The sequence below is a fragment of the Coenobita brevimanus genome, chromosome 77, assembly GCF_032717465.1.
Source record: "Coenobita brevimanus isolate Jiangsu-jjx chromosome 77, ASM3271746v2, whole genome shotgun sequence".
In the NCBI taxonomy this organism is placed as follows: Eukaryota; Metazoa; Arthropoda; class Malacostraca; order Decapoda; family Coenobitidae; genus Coenobita; species Coenobita brevimanus.
In genome coordinates, this window is record NC_137030.1 from 29,401,326 (window position 1) to 29,414,664 (window position 13,339).

Here is a 13,339-nt window from a genome sequence, read left to right on the forward strand (position 1 = left end):
AGAGAGAGAGAGAGAGAGAGAGACAGACAGACAGACAGACAGACAGACAGTCAGTCAGTCATTAGTTAGTCAGTTAGTTAGTTATAAGGAATTACAAAGAAAAGTTAACATGTCAAAGACCTTGCTGTTCATACCGGGGAGATACTTCATACTTGCTTGGGAGTAAATATCCAACTCGCAATTATCCTGGTGTGGGTAAGATCCTATCGAGATTTTGTTTAAACTGCTGTTCTGTGGGGCTAATAACAACATCCATGGAGAGTCTATTCCAGGTGGAGCAGATTTTGTACTTGAAAAGTGTTCACACATACTAATGTTAAATCTTTTCAGTTCCACCTTCCAGCCATGGTTGTGTGTTGAATTCGTGTCTAGACTAGGCAGCTTCCTATGGGCAAGATTGTCAGATCCATTCAGCATTTTCAACGCTTCAGTGTGCTGACCTCGTAGTCTAAGAGTTTCTAATGAAAACAGTCCCAGAGCCCTTAGGCGATCCTGATAACCCACTCTCCTGATGGATGGAATAAGCTTTGTAAGCTCCAGCTTGAACTCTTTCAAGTCAAGAGTGTAACTTTGCTTTTAACACCGAGTGCACTCACATTTGACATTAGTCTGAGGTGAGGCACTTTGCTGAATGCCTTTTTTAAAGTCTAAGTAAAGGATGTCTGCTGCTTTATTCTTGTCATACTCGCTCAACATTTTGTGGAAAAAACTAAAGCAAATAGGTTAGGCATGATCTGTGTCGCCTGAACCCAAGATTTGAGTCAATAATCAGGTTATGATGTTCCAGGTGTTCAACTATCGTGTCTAAATTTATTCCTTTTTACAGTTTTACTATAACAGAGGTCATTTTAATTGGTAATTCTCAGGACATTCTTGATCCCCTTGCTTAAAACATGGGGTCACATCTGCTAGCTTCCTGTATTCTGGTACTTCCTCTGTTTGCAACGACTTGTCGAAGATGTCTGCATGTAATGAAGCTACCTGGTCACACACCTCTATAAGAGCTCTTCGAAGGATTTTATCTGAGCCACGTGATTTGTAAATATTTAGCTTGTCAGTTCTCCTTGCCACATCCTCAGGTGTACATCTGAGAATGATGGAATCTTCACTCTGATGGGCTGTACTGGTCTTGCTAAGTCATGAATATCTTTTGTCGTAAAGGCCGCAGCAAAATAATTATTTAGAGAGTCGGCATTATCCAAGTATAAGATCTGCATTACACCTGATCGATCCCTAAGTGGTCCAAAACTGCCCTTGAAAAGTTTCCTACTGTTTACATGGCTGAAGGACTCATTACAGTTCTCGTTGCGTCGTGGTGCCACCCGATTTCTCCGTTTCTTTTAGTCAGCTTTATCAGAGATTTCACTCCTCTACATACAGTCTAGAAGGAGTCCAAATCATTTTACTCCTGGCTGCTTCTGATTCTCTTGTATGCAGCCATTCTCTCTTTTATTGCAGCGGCTATTTCATTACTAAACCATTTTTGTTCAGCATATCTTTCCTTTTTGAACTTTGAGGATATGAATGTTACCAGTCGTTTTCAAAATTTCTCTTTAAATGAGTTATACATTGCACTGACATCTAGTCCAACACTCACAATACTCTCTCTAAACCCTGCAATGTCAGCTCAACGGAAGTCTGGTTTTCTTTTACGAGGTCCAGACGATCTTTCACAACAACTACGTTGCGAAAAGAGAGAGAGAGAGAGAGAGGGGGGGGGGGATTTTACAAGGTACTTCAACGGCCATACCACGTTGAGTACACCGCTTCCCGTCCGATCAGCGAAGTTAAGCAACGTTGGGTCTGGTTAGTACTTGGATGGGTGACCGCTTGGGAACACCAGATGCTGTTGGCATAACGTTCTCCCTACGTGTCAAGTGGGGTTAGTGGAGGATTACTGCCCCTCCCTGTAAAAACAATTAACTCTAAGCCTTGGCCACCCCGTTTGGGATACATGGCGTCTGGCAATGAATGAATGATGAACGTCAGCATCCAAAAACGACTGAAATTTGCAAAAAATTAATTAAATACGAGATGAATGTTACGTCATTACACACTGTTCAAACTTAAGGTGATGTCTTGAAACATAAATCTAGTAAATTCATTAGTCAGAGGAAACACCTTCCTTACCCAGATAATCCTTTCTTTTCTTAACAGCTTAAAAAAAAAAAAATGGTATTTCAGTCTGGGTAATGTTAGTATTATTCATAGTTAGCTTTGTAAAGATACGTAGTGTTATCATGCAGGTAAACTTTAAGGTGCCAGGAACTACTTAATTATTTTACCTTGACTGACGCCTGACATTTTTACTTGGCACTGGATGACCTTCTTGGTGGGATTCTTAAGACATTACTTGGAAATAATAGATATAGGGTGAACAATTATTCTTGCCCTGTCCCCTCCCCCTCTCTTTTAGATACAATTCTTTTCACAGTAATAACAGCATAAGCCATCTTTCAACCAGTCTTGCCTTATCAGGAGCGCAGGGGGCCGGAGCTAGGCTATAAAATCAAATAATTAAGGCTTCTCACATGTCTCGAGACACATTACATTACCAACAAACCGGAACCACTGGGAGTACCTGAAGCCTTGTATGTCACGTCCTGTTACAGCGTTTTATCGCACTAAAACACTACGTCAATTTGTTGGTTATATACCTACCTTTCAAAGGATTAAATTGTTTTCTGGAGTACAGGAAACCATTTTTTTTTTTTCTGTTACCAAACGTTGAGTCACATGCAATAGTGTTCTTGTGTAATTAGGAGTCTTTCAAGCATCTCTTCATTAACTATTTATGTTGCATGATATGGTCTGTTTATTTTCACTTCACAATTGTTCCTAACCTTTCCTGGCCTAGCTTATGATCAAGTACACTCGTAGTCAGATTGCATGGCTGACTTGACTAGTAACCAAGGAGACTCATTGCTACCTCATAACTAAGCCTTATCGACGTTCATGCAACCACGGCTTACAAATCGAGTTTTGGCAGTGGTCCAGTTCCCTTAGATGAACACAGACCAACTTTATATCTTATTTTTCTCATGCATGAAATTTATGGCACGGTAACAACGCCATAGATTGCACACGGCATGTAAGAAATTATTACAGATATGCAGAAATAAACTGGTAAGGAGAGGTGTCAGGGAGCCTCCACAGCCGACGAGAATATGAAGGCAGCACTACATCGTGGGAGTGGATGGTGAGCGTCGCCTCCATCCAGTATAAATTAGCAAACACACACACACACACACACACACACACACACACACAAATACCACGACAAGAAGCCACGAAAAAGTCCAGTTGACAGGAGTAACAGTTATTACCATAAATAATCTCAGTAAAGAAAATAAATCAGCAACCAAAAGGAACTCAGATACACAACTTACAACACTATCACAAAACCCTAATTCAATCCGGAAAAATATGACCTAAAATAAAAGACGAAAATAGTACAACCAAATAAATTATCGTGCCACAGGGATTCGATTTTTTTTTTAACAGAAGATGAAGAAAGGAAGGTAAAACAAATGAAATAACAAAAAATTCTGTACACCAGATTACGGGTGATCTCCATTCATTAAAAAAAAAATATGTAAAACTTGGACTTGAACTGTTATAAGATGGTTATGGAAAGGAACACAATCTTCAGATGGATCTCTTACTGTGTTACCTCAGTCTATATAACAACTTCTGCCAGGCCGTTTTATGTATTTATTCAGTACTAATAAATCCCATGAATAACAGGTAGCCTACTGGTACCATAAGGTGACACGTAAAATCACAGCCCTTCGTCCATGTTTCAAAATGCCAAATGTTTAAGGTAGCATAATACATTTTTTGAGGGATGTACTAACAAGAAACATCGAAATAGATTTAGTCCACAAAAATATCAATAAAACCATTATCATAAGATTTTACTTTGGGAAAAAATAGCTATAAAAGACACAAACTGGCAAGAAAAAAGAAAGCAGCAAAAGGAAAGTAACTACAATTTTAAGCAATAAGACCAAGACCACCCATACCAAATTCTCTAAAACGAATTAACGTACAAACACAAAAGCCTCGGCGACTACAAAGCCAGTCGTACAAAACTACATTCTTTTAACGCTAACTTAGCATAAACCTGCCAACTCTCCGCCTTAAATGCTGAGTTTTAACAATTGATTGACTCTAGTATGATGCTCGGAACGAAGGAGTGTTTTAAAAAGAAGTGGAGTCGTAGCTTTATCTTCTTCTGAATCTGAGCTACGTGAAATAAACAGCAAAAGGACGAAAATGAAGGCCAAGTTAAGGTGAAAGAATTATAAATCCTTTCTACAACAGCAACAAAACACCTACAAACCCATCAACTTGTCAAAAGCATACAGAATAACTATCAATAACAAAAACATGAATAACAGCTATCCACGAGCCTAAATAATAACAGCATTACCAAGAAAATCAATAACGAGGAGTAACAAGAAAAACTCGTTATTGTAACGTCAGTAACAATAACCATAACAGAAGCATTACCAACACCAGAAATAACCGTAAGTACAGAACCATACTCCTTTCACCATAACTTGGCCTAAAATTGCTATCTCTCCATCTTGAATGCCCAGTTGTAGCAGCAGACTAGAACATGTTGCTGGTCACGAAGAAGTGTAATGAAAAAGGATGTAGAGCCATAGTATTGTCATTCTGCTATCGAAGTACATGAAGTAAGTCACATTAGGACGAAAATCAGGGCCAAGTCAGTGGGAAAAGAGTATAGTAGTTGGAACCCCGGGCTCATCTGAACTTGAGCCCATTACACTGAAGACTGCCCATATTGCACAGCCCACCATCCTCCTTTCGAGGGATATGGAAGGGATGGAGGGACGTTTGTGTAACTGTGCACCTCCTCTCCCAGCTATATCGGTGCCATCACATGAAGGCGTCTCTTTCCAGTGCCAGATATAACAGAAGCAACTAGAATGGCACTCAGTGGAACGCATACTTCCGCCATCAACATCCATGCAATATTCACTGAAAAATTTACGAAAATGTCGAGAAATGCCCAACCAACGAACAAACAAACAAACGGACAGAGGTGAAAACATAACCTCCTTGGCGGAGGTAATAACATTAAAAGCAATAAACGGAATAAAGCACAATGACAACAGAAAGAGGCAATAACGGTAATAGCAGTAACAGCAGCAGCAATAACAGGAATAACACCAGAATCACCGACAGTAACAAGAACGAAAGTAATGACAACAAGAAGAAAAAAAAAAGAAAAATAATATAATAATAATAACTGCAATAATCCACACAACCCAGACAAAATTAAAATATCAACAATATCAATAACAACACTATAAGGAGAAGCAATACCCAAAAACTATTAATAACAACAGCAATAACAGAATAACAACAACAGCAACAACCTCCACGACTCCAACACACCAGTAAGAGGAAATAGATAAGAAAAAAAGTATGAATAATATAAAGCAAATTAACATGAGCGACAATAGCTATACCGAGAAAAGCTAATTAAGTGGTGAAATTAGTAACACCAGAATCCCTTGCAAGTTCAGGAACAACATAAACACTGCCACTAAGAGGAATTATAGCAATACTAAGAAAGAACAAAAACAATATCAATACAAAACAGGAAAATCAATAAAATATAACAATAACAATGCCAATAATAACAGAAGCAATAACACTAATAATATGAGCTAAAACAACAGAAACAGTAATAAAAAAGCAGTATAACATGAACAGAATAACTGAGAAGACAATAACAGGGCAGACAATAAGAATAACAACAGTATCAGCATAGCAAAAACAGCATGAAAATGACTCACTAAAAATAACAGCAATAACAGAAGAACTTATAATAACAGAACTTACAGCAATACAAAGAAAAACAATAACAGTAATAACAGGACAATTAGTGGCAGCAATGAGTACGATAAATAACAACAGAATCACTAAACAACAGTAACCAGTAGCAATAACAGATTTAGCAGCACTACCGTTAAAGAGCATAAGAGCAAGAACAGAACAATAAATAACAGCCATATGAATAACAGGAATAACAACAGAATCACTCACAACAACGGTAATAACAGAAATAAGAAAAAATGACATGAACACCAAGAAAATTTGAACAGTAGCAATAACAGTACAATTAACGGCAGCCACAACAGCAACGGAAATAACAGAATAACTAAAACAACAGGAATAACAGGCAATAACAATCATAAATAACAATAGAGACAACAGTAAGCAGGAGCAATAACAAAAGCAACATCAATGACAGAAGGAAAAACAGTAAAATCACTAACAATAACAGAAATAACAGGAACACAACAGAAATAACGGCAATAGCACTAACAGAAATAAGAGCAATAACATTAACGGAAATAAGAGCACTAACACAACAGAAATAACAGCAATAACACCAACAGAAATAACAGCAATAACACCAACAGAAATAACAGCAATAACACTAACAGGGATAACAGCAATAACACTAACAGAAATAACAGCAATAACACAACAGAAATAACAGCACTAACACAATAGAAACAACAGCAAATAACACCAACATAAATAACAGCAATAACACCAACAGAAATAACAGCAATAACACCAATAGAACAACAGCAATAATAACAGAAACAACAGCAATAACACCAACAGAAATAACAGCAATAACACCAACAGAAATAAGAGCAATAACATTAACGGAAATAAGAGCACTAACACAACAGAAATAACAGCAATAACACCAACAGAAATAACAGCAATAACACCAACACAAAATAACAGCAATAACACTAACAGGGATAACAGCAATAACACCAACAGAAATAACAGCAATAACACCAACAGAAACAACAGCACTAACACAACAGAAACAACAGCAATAACACCAACAGAAATAACAGCAATAACACCAACAGAAATAACAGCAATAACACCAATAGAACAACAGCAATAATAACAGAAACAACAGCAATAACACCAACAGAAATAACAGCAACAACACCAACAGAAACAACAGCAATAACACCAACAGAAATAACAGCAATAACACCAACAGAAATAACAGCAATAACACCAACAGAAATAACAGCAATAACACCAACAGAAAAAAACAGCACCAACACCAACAGAAATAACAGCAATAACACTAACAGGGATAACAGCAATAACCCTCACGACCCCTAAACACGACAGTCCATCCCACGAAGAAAAAGGAGGCTAGGTATCGGGAGGGGGGGTAGTCGCATTAACATGGAAATAGCTAGATTATAGTGCCTCCTTCCTGTAGTGCTGCTGCTGGTGCTGCTGGGTAGTGTGCTGGGGATGGTACTTGTGGTGCTAGTGGTTATGGTGGTAGTTGTGGCAGTAGTGGTTGTGGTGGTGATGATGGTGATGGTGGTTGTGGTGGTGATGATGGTGCTGGTGCTGGTGGGCAGTGTGCTGGGATGGTACTTGTGGTGGTAGTGGTTATGATGGTAGTTATGATAGTAGTGGTTGTGGTGGTAGTTGTGGTAGTACAGGTTGTGGTGATGGTGATGGTGCTGGTGGGTAGTGTGGTGGTGATGGTAGATGTGGTGGTAGTTGTGGTAGTAGTGGTTGTGGTGGTGGTGGCGGTGATGGTGATGGTAATGGTGCTGATAGAGAGTGTGGTGGTGTTAGTCGTTGTGGTAGTGGTGTTAGTGGTGGATAATGTGCTGGAGACAGTAGTTGTGGTGGTGGTGATGGTGTTTGTCGGTACTGTGGTGGAGTTAGTAGCTGTAGTGGTATTTGTTGTAGTAGTGAAGTTGGTGGTGAAGGTTGTGGTTGTAGTTTCAGTGTTTGTATTTGCCGTGGTAGTAATGGTGGAGGTTGTGGTGGTGGTGGTGGTTTTAATGTTGGTGGTTGTAGTGGTAGAGGCGGTTGTAGCATTAGTAATTGTAGAAGTAGTGGTGGTGGTGGTGGAGGTGATTATAGTGTCCGCAGTTGTAGCGGTAGTGGCAGTAGTAGTGGTAGTGGTAGTGGCAGTAGTGGTAATAATAGTTATAGAGGTAGTGTACAAGGATCATTGTGGTGGTGGTATTGTGGAGGCGGTATTGTTTGTGGTAGTAGTGGACGTGCTGGTGATCGTGATGGTAATGATGAAGTGGTGGTGGTAGTGGTAGTGGTGGTGGTAGTGGTAGTGGTGGAGGCTGGTGCAGTAAAGGAAGAATTCGTTACGGTACGAATTTGTAATAAAAGGAACTGTGGTGGAAGAAAATTGTAGTTGGTCCTTGTGGTTGTGGTGGTGGTGGTGGTGTGGGGGAATGGTGGTAGTCGTAGTAGTAGTACTTGTGGTAACGGTGGTGATGTCTGGGGTGGAAATGGTGATTTCAGAGCATCCTGCCTGTAGTGGTGATGGGGTGAAAGTAGCCAGGAGAGACTGTAATAGTGACTGTGGCAAACATTCTGGTATGGGTGGTTGCAATGAAAGAAGAAATTGTGGTAGTAACAGTAGTAGTAGTAGCAGTAGTAGTAGTAGTTGTAGTAGTAATAGTAGTAGTAGTAGTAGTAGTAGTAGTAGTAGTAGTTGTTGTTGTTGTTGTTGTTGTTGTTGCAGTAGTGATGGTGGTGGTGGTGGTGCATAGGTTAGTGGTAGTGAATGTATTGGAATTAACTCAGTTACAATGCGTCCTTGTCGTAATCCGGGTGTGGGGGGGGGGGAAGGAATCGGTGATCGGAGGGGGTAGTTGTGGTGATGGTGGTGGTTGTAGTGAGGGAAGAAATCGTGATAATCGTTGCTGCAATAGTAGTAATGTTAGTGGTGGAAACAGTTACATTGCAATGCATTCTCGTAGTGTTTGTGGTGGTGGTGGGAGTAGGGTGAAAAGGGGGAAGGAAGTGAGATCGCGCTGATGGCGGTGTCAATGTCTGTGGTAGTTGTGGTGGTGGTGTTTGTGGCGGTAATATGGTTGTGATGAGGGCTGATGCCGTGGTGATAGGTGTTCCTGCTAGTGGTAGTGGTGGTGGTACTGTAGTGGTTATGGTGGATAATGGTGGTGGCAATAGTTTGGCGATTAAAATGATAAGGAATCGTGTTTGGGGTTGTATTGCTCCAAGTGATGATGAGAAATTGTGGTGGTAGTGCAAGTTGTGGTGGTGTCAATGTTTTAGGAAGAAACAATAATGGCGTTGTGGTGAAAATGGATTATAATGCTTCCTTGTACTAACGGTCGTGGCAGTGGAGGAGGAGGAAGTGACGGTGGTGGAGTGAGGCGATGTACTTTGGTGGTGAGGGGAGTGAAGGGGGGAGGACTGAAATCTTTGCAGCAGTTGTAGTGGCAATGATCAAGGTAGATTAGTATGGATAGGCTATTGGTGGTTCCAGTGTGGGTTGACATCACGGTGCTAATGTGATGCTGGTGATGCAGAGTGCTGTGACTTGGAGGGTATTAGAAATGTTAATGGTTGTGATGACAGAACTGGCAATGGTAGCGATGGTATTGGTAACGGCACGGATATTATCAGATGTGGTATTATTGGAGGTCATAGTAGTGGTGATGGTGGGGGAATGATAATGATCTCATTCGCATTCACATAGTATGATGAATATAATGTTTGCTTGGTGTGTGTGTGTGTGTGTGTGTGTGTGTGTGTGTGTGTGTGTGTGTGTGTGAACAAACAAGCGCAAACGAAGGGACTCGTTTATAAGAGCAGCCATTCAGAGGTCTAGGCCACAGGACAAGGTCAAACTTGGACCAGGGAGTGTGTGTGTGAACAAAATTAAATCAGTCATGACTGGATTTCGACTAAATATGATGGAAGGGCTGAAAGATAGTGAGTTAACCCCTTTCATTCTTTTTTTTTTTTTCGTTCTTTCTATCTTTCCTTTGGAGCAATTAGTCAAATGTCAAAGTCACATGGAAGGGTCAGTTTAAGTAATTTTTATCCGATTTAAACAACTTTCCGGAAGGAGCAGGATGGGTAGGAATAAAGAAATGTCAAGGTCACAGAAAAGGGCCCAAGGTTAAGGTCACATGACAGGTGAACTTTAAAAAGTTTGTTCTTCTGCCAAATCAACATTTTCGGACAAAGTTACCAGAGATCCTTGAGTTTTTTTCCTATGATGAGGAAAAGTGTGGTAAATTATACATCAACACTGACTCGTTATGTTGATTTGACAGAACTAAAAAATTCACACGTATCTAGACCCTCTGATGGACTTTATAATACCTCATCATGCCTCCGTCCGCCTATAATGGAGAAAGCATTATATAAGTGATTGGTATGTCAGTCTGTGTGTGCTTTCGTGGGTGCGTGGGTCCGTTCATAACACTATTGTGGGATCGATATCTCCTGAACCCATAGACGGATTTCCACCAAACTTTTGTCAGTGATGCAGTATGAGGAGACGATGAACTGATTAGGTCAGTTAAGTCAAGGGGTCAAAGATCAAGGTCATATGGGGTCGACTTAATTTATCCTTGTGGGCACGATATCTCCTGAACCCCTTGAAGGATTTGCACCAAATTTTTGCCAGTGATCAGTATGAAGGGACGATGAACTGACTGGGTCAGCATGATGAAGGTCATTTGGGTGTGAGCATGGTGTTTCCCGAACCCCTTGTCGGATTTCGGCCAAACTTTTATCAGTGATGCAATATGAAGGGATGATTAACTGATTAGGTCAGGAAGGTCAAGGGGTCAAAGATCAAGGTCATTTGGGTGTGGATGCGATATTTCCAAATTTTTGTCAGTGATACAGTATAAAGAGACAATGGACTGATATGGTCATCGAGGTCAGGGGGTCAAAGGTCAAGGTCATATGGGGTCGACTTTGTTTATCTTTAGTCTCATTTCAACCCACAATGAACCCTGTCATCAAGGTTGTATGGCGAGTCTGTGCGCCAAGCTGGGCAAAGCTTGATGGCATAGGTGCGGCGCATGGCGTCCACAGCTCGGGGTCCGAGTTCTCAGCATTTTTTTTTTTTTTCAATAATCTATGAAAATAACTAACTACGCGCACACACACACACACACACACACACACACACATATATATATATATATATATATATATATATATATATATATATATATATATATATATATATGCTGGAAGAAGAGGGACAAGGGAATCGAACCCGAGACCTCTACATCAATTGAGTCCACCAGTCTTATCGGGCCCTATGGGGAATATTGCGAGGATTCGAACCAGCGCTTGCAACTGCCTGAGTACAGCAGCTTACCAAGCGAGCCATTTAGGGGGATGAAGTACGTGAAAGGGTACAGCAGGGAAGGAAGGTTGTTGGCACACTGAAAGCAGTGATGAGAAATAGGGAGGTGAGTATGGAAGTTAAGAAGTCACTGCATGATGGTATTGTGATCCCTACCCTGACGTATGGAAGCGAGGCGTGGACCTTGCAAGAGGGGAACAAGTCAAGAGTGAGAGCAGTGGAAATGAGTTACTTGAGAGGAGCATGTGGAGTGACGTGGATGGACAGGTTGACGAATGAAGAAGTGAAGGAACGTTGTGGGGTAGATGTGGATGTGGTTGAAAAGATTAGGAGAAATACACTGAGGTGGTTTGGACATGTGGAGAGGATAGAGAATGAAAGACTGACTAAAAGGGTGTATGTAGGTGAGATGGAGGGAGGGAGAGGGAGGGGTAGACCGAGGATGAGGTGGAGGGATGGAGTTGAGAGGTATATGAGGGAGGGGGGTGAGTTGGGGGAGGGTAGTCAAATGGTGGGTGACAGAGTGACTTGGAGGCGTTTTGTCTGCGGCCACCCTTTGCGGGATTAGGGCGTCGGGCTATATATATATATATATATATATATATATATATATATATATATATATATATATATATATATATATATATATATATATATATATATTATAGCCAGAAACTGTTTTGTAACCCTTACAATTAAAATTATTTAAAAGATATCGTTACTAATAAATAAACTCAGACAACCAATCAGCTGCCAGCTTTTAAAAGCTTAAGGCTCTTCTCTTCTCTGAAGAGATCGAACAGGCTTTAGTTCGCCGCCAATACCAGCCACCAGTATTGAATACACGCCAGGGCATCAGTCAGGACTTTTGTGACGGTATTAGTGAGGATGCTCTTAAAACATGACGGTAGTTCTTGTGAAGGTCGTTTTGTCTGTTTCAGTGAAATTTAAATACTCAAACTATTAGTTGCCTGCTGATGGGACTGACCTGCTGTCCTTTCAGTCAGCATATCACCATCTCAAAATCTTCCCAACAGGCAGTGGATGGAACTTCCATTATGTCTTCGTACAACATAGAACATTATCTTGAGCATTGACATTTTTTTTTCTGCAGTGCAGAATGCAGTGTATATCATAACTCTTACTTTCTTTTTCTTGGGGGGGGGGAGGGGACTTTGATTTAACCTCTTTATTTCAATGACGTGTTTTGTTATTTCTGCTATCTGTGGATGATTTTATTAATAGTAGAAAAGCTTTTGGACTGGCATCGTTACATATATATCATCTACCGTATTATTCACTACCACAAACCCTTCCTATGCTGCAGAGAATGGCCAAAATGCAACGACAATGAGTGAAAATTGACGGGGTTAGCCTAAGCTTCATATAGCCAGTACTCTCCAACCTACAGCGTCCAACTTCACCACATACAACCATCCCATGACTGCCCTGCACACTCATTTCCGCCCAGTTCGCATTATTCTGCCGCATACTCTTCTCGCTGATTAATTGTTTCATTCTAACACTCAAACACCCAACACCGCTCAGCCTATATCTCACTCCTTCACAGGCTATACCCCCATTGCGCTGCCCCATCACCATGCTGTCTTTCCCTTACCCTCCCATACAAGGAGTTCGTCCTAGCCATCTCCAACCTTTTCCACTGCCAATACTGCTTAACCTACAGTTCTCTTCCATACAGAGCATACACTCCTCAGGCTGCCCTGTTATCATGCCAGACTATCCTGCACACTTCTCTTTTATCCATCCCACACCCCGTCAACTATGCCGAGACACAGTAGGTGGTCAAAGGATTAACTTTGTGTTTGTTATGCCGTTTCATCTTTAGGAGATTCAAGAGTTAACTCCAGCAGTGCAGTTATTTCATTGTAAATTTAATCACGCTAGCTGCAGCCAATTATATTCAGTTTGGACAAACTAAACTGGGAGGGTTAAGCATAGATTTGAATTACCCCGTGACTGCTAAGGCATTCTGAAAAGATTAGTAAAGTCACCTGCACATTGTAAGAATCCGATTTATCAAAAATAATTCATAGACGAGAAAGAAAGGAAAACTTCTGGTATACTCTTGGATTTTGGTTGATGCTGCTACCGTGAGCAGGACAA

The 13,339-nt window shown here is 40.6% G+C and overlaps 1 non-coding gene across 1 annotated transcript; it reads left to right on the forward strand.

Annotated features, from left to right (window-relative positions):
* The first annotated feature begins 1,736 nt into the window (after positions 1–1,736).
* Positions 1,737–1,855, forward strand: LOC145408548 (5S ribosomal RNA). Its single transcript, XR_013898940.1, has one exon. It is a non-coding gene; the product is annotated as a 5S ribosomal RNA (ribosomal RNA).
* Positions 1,856–13,339: the final 11,484 nt, after the last annotated feature.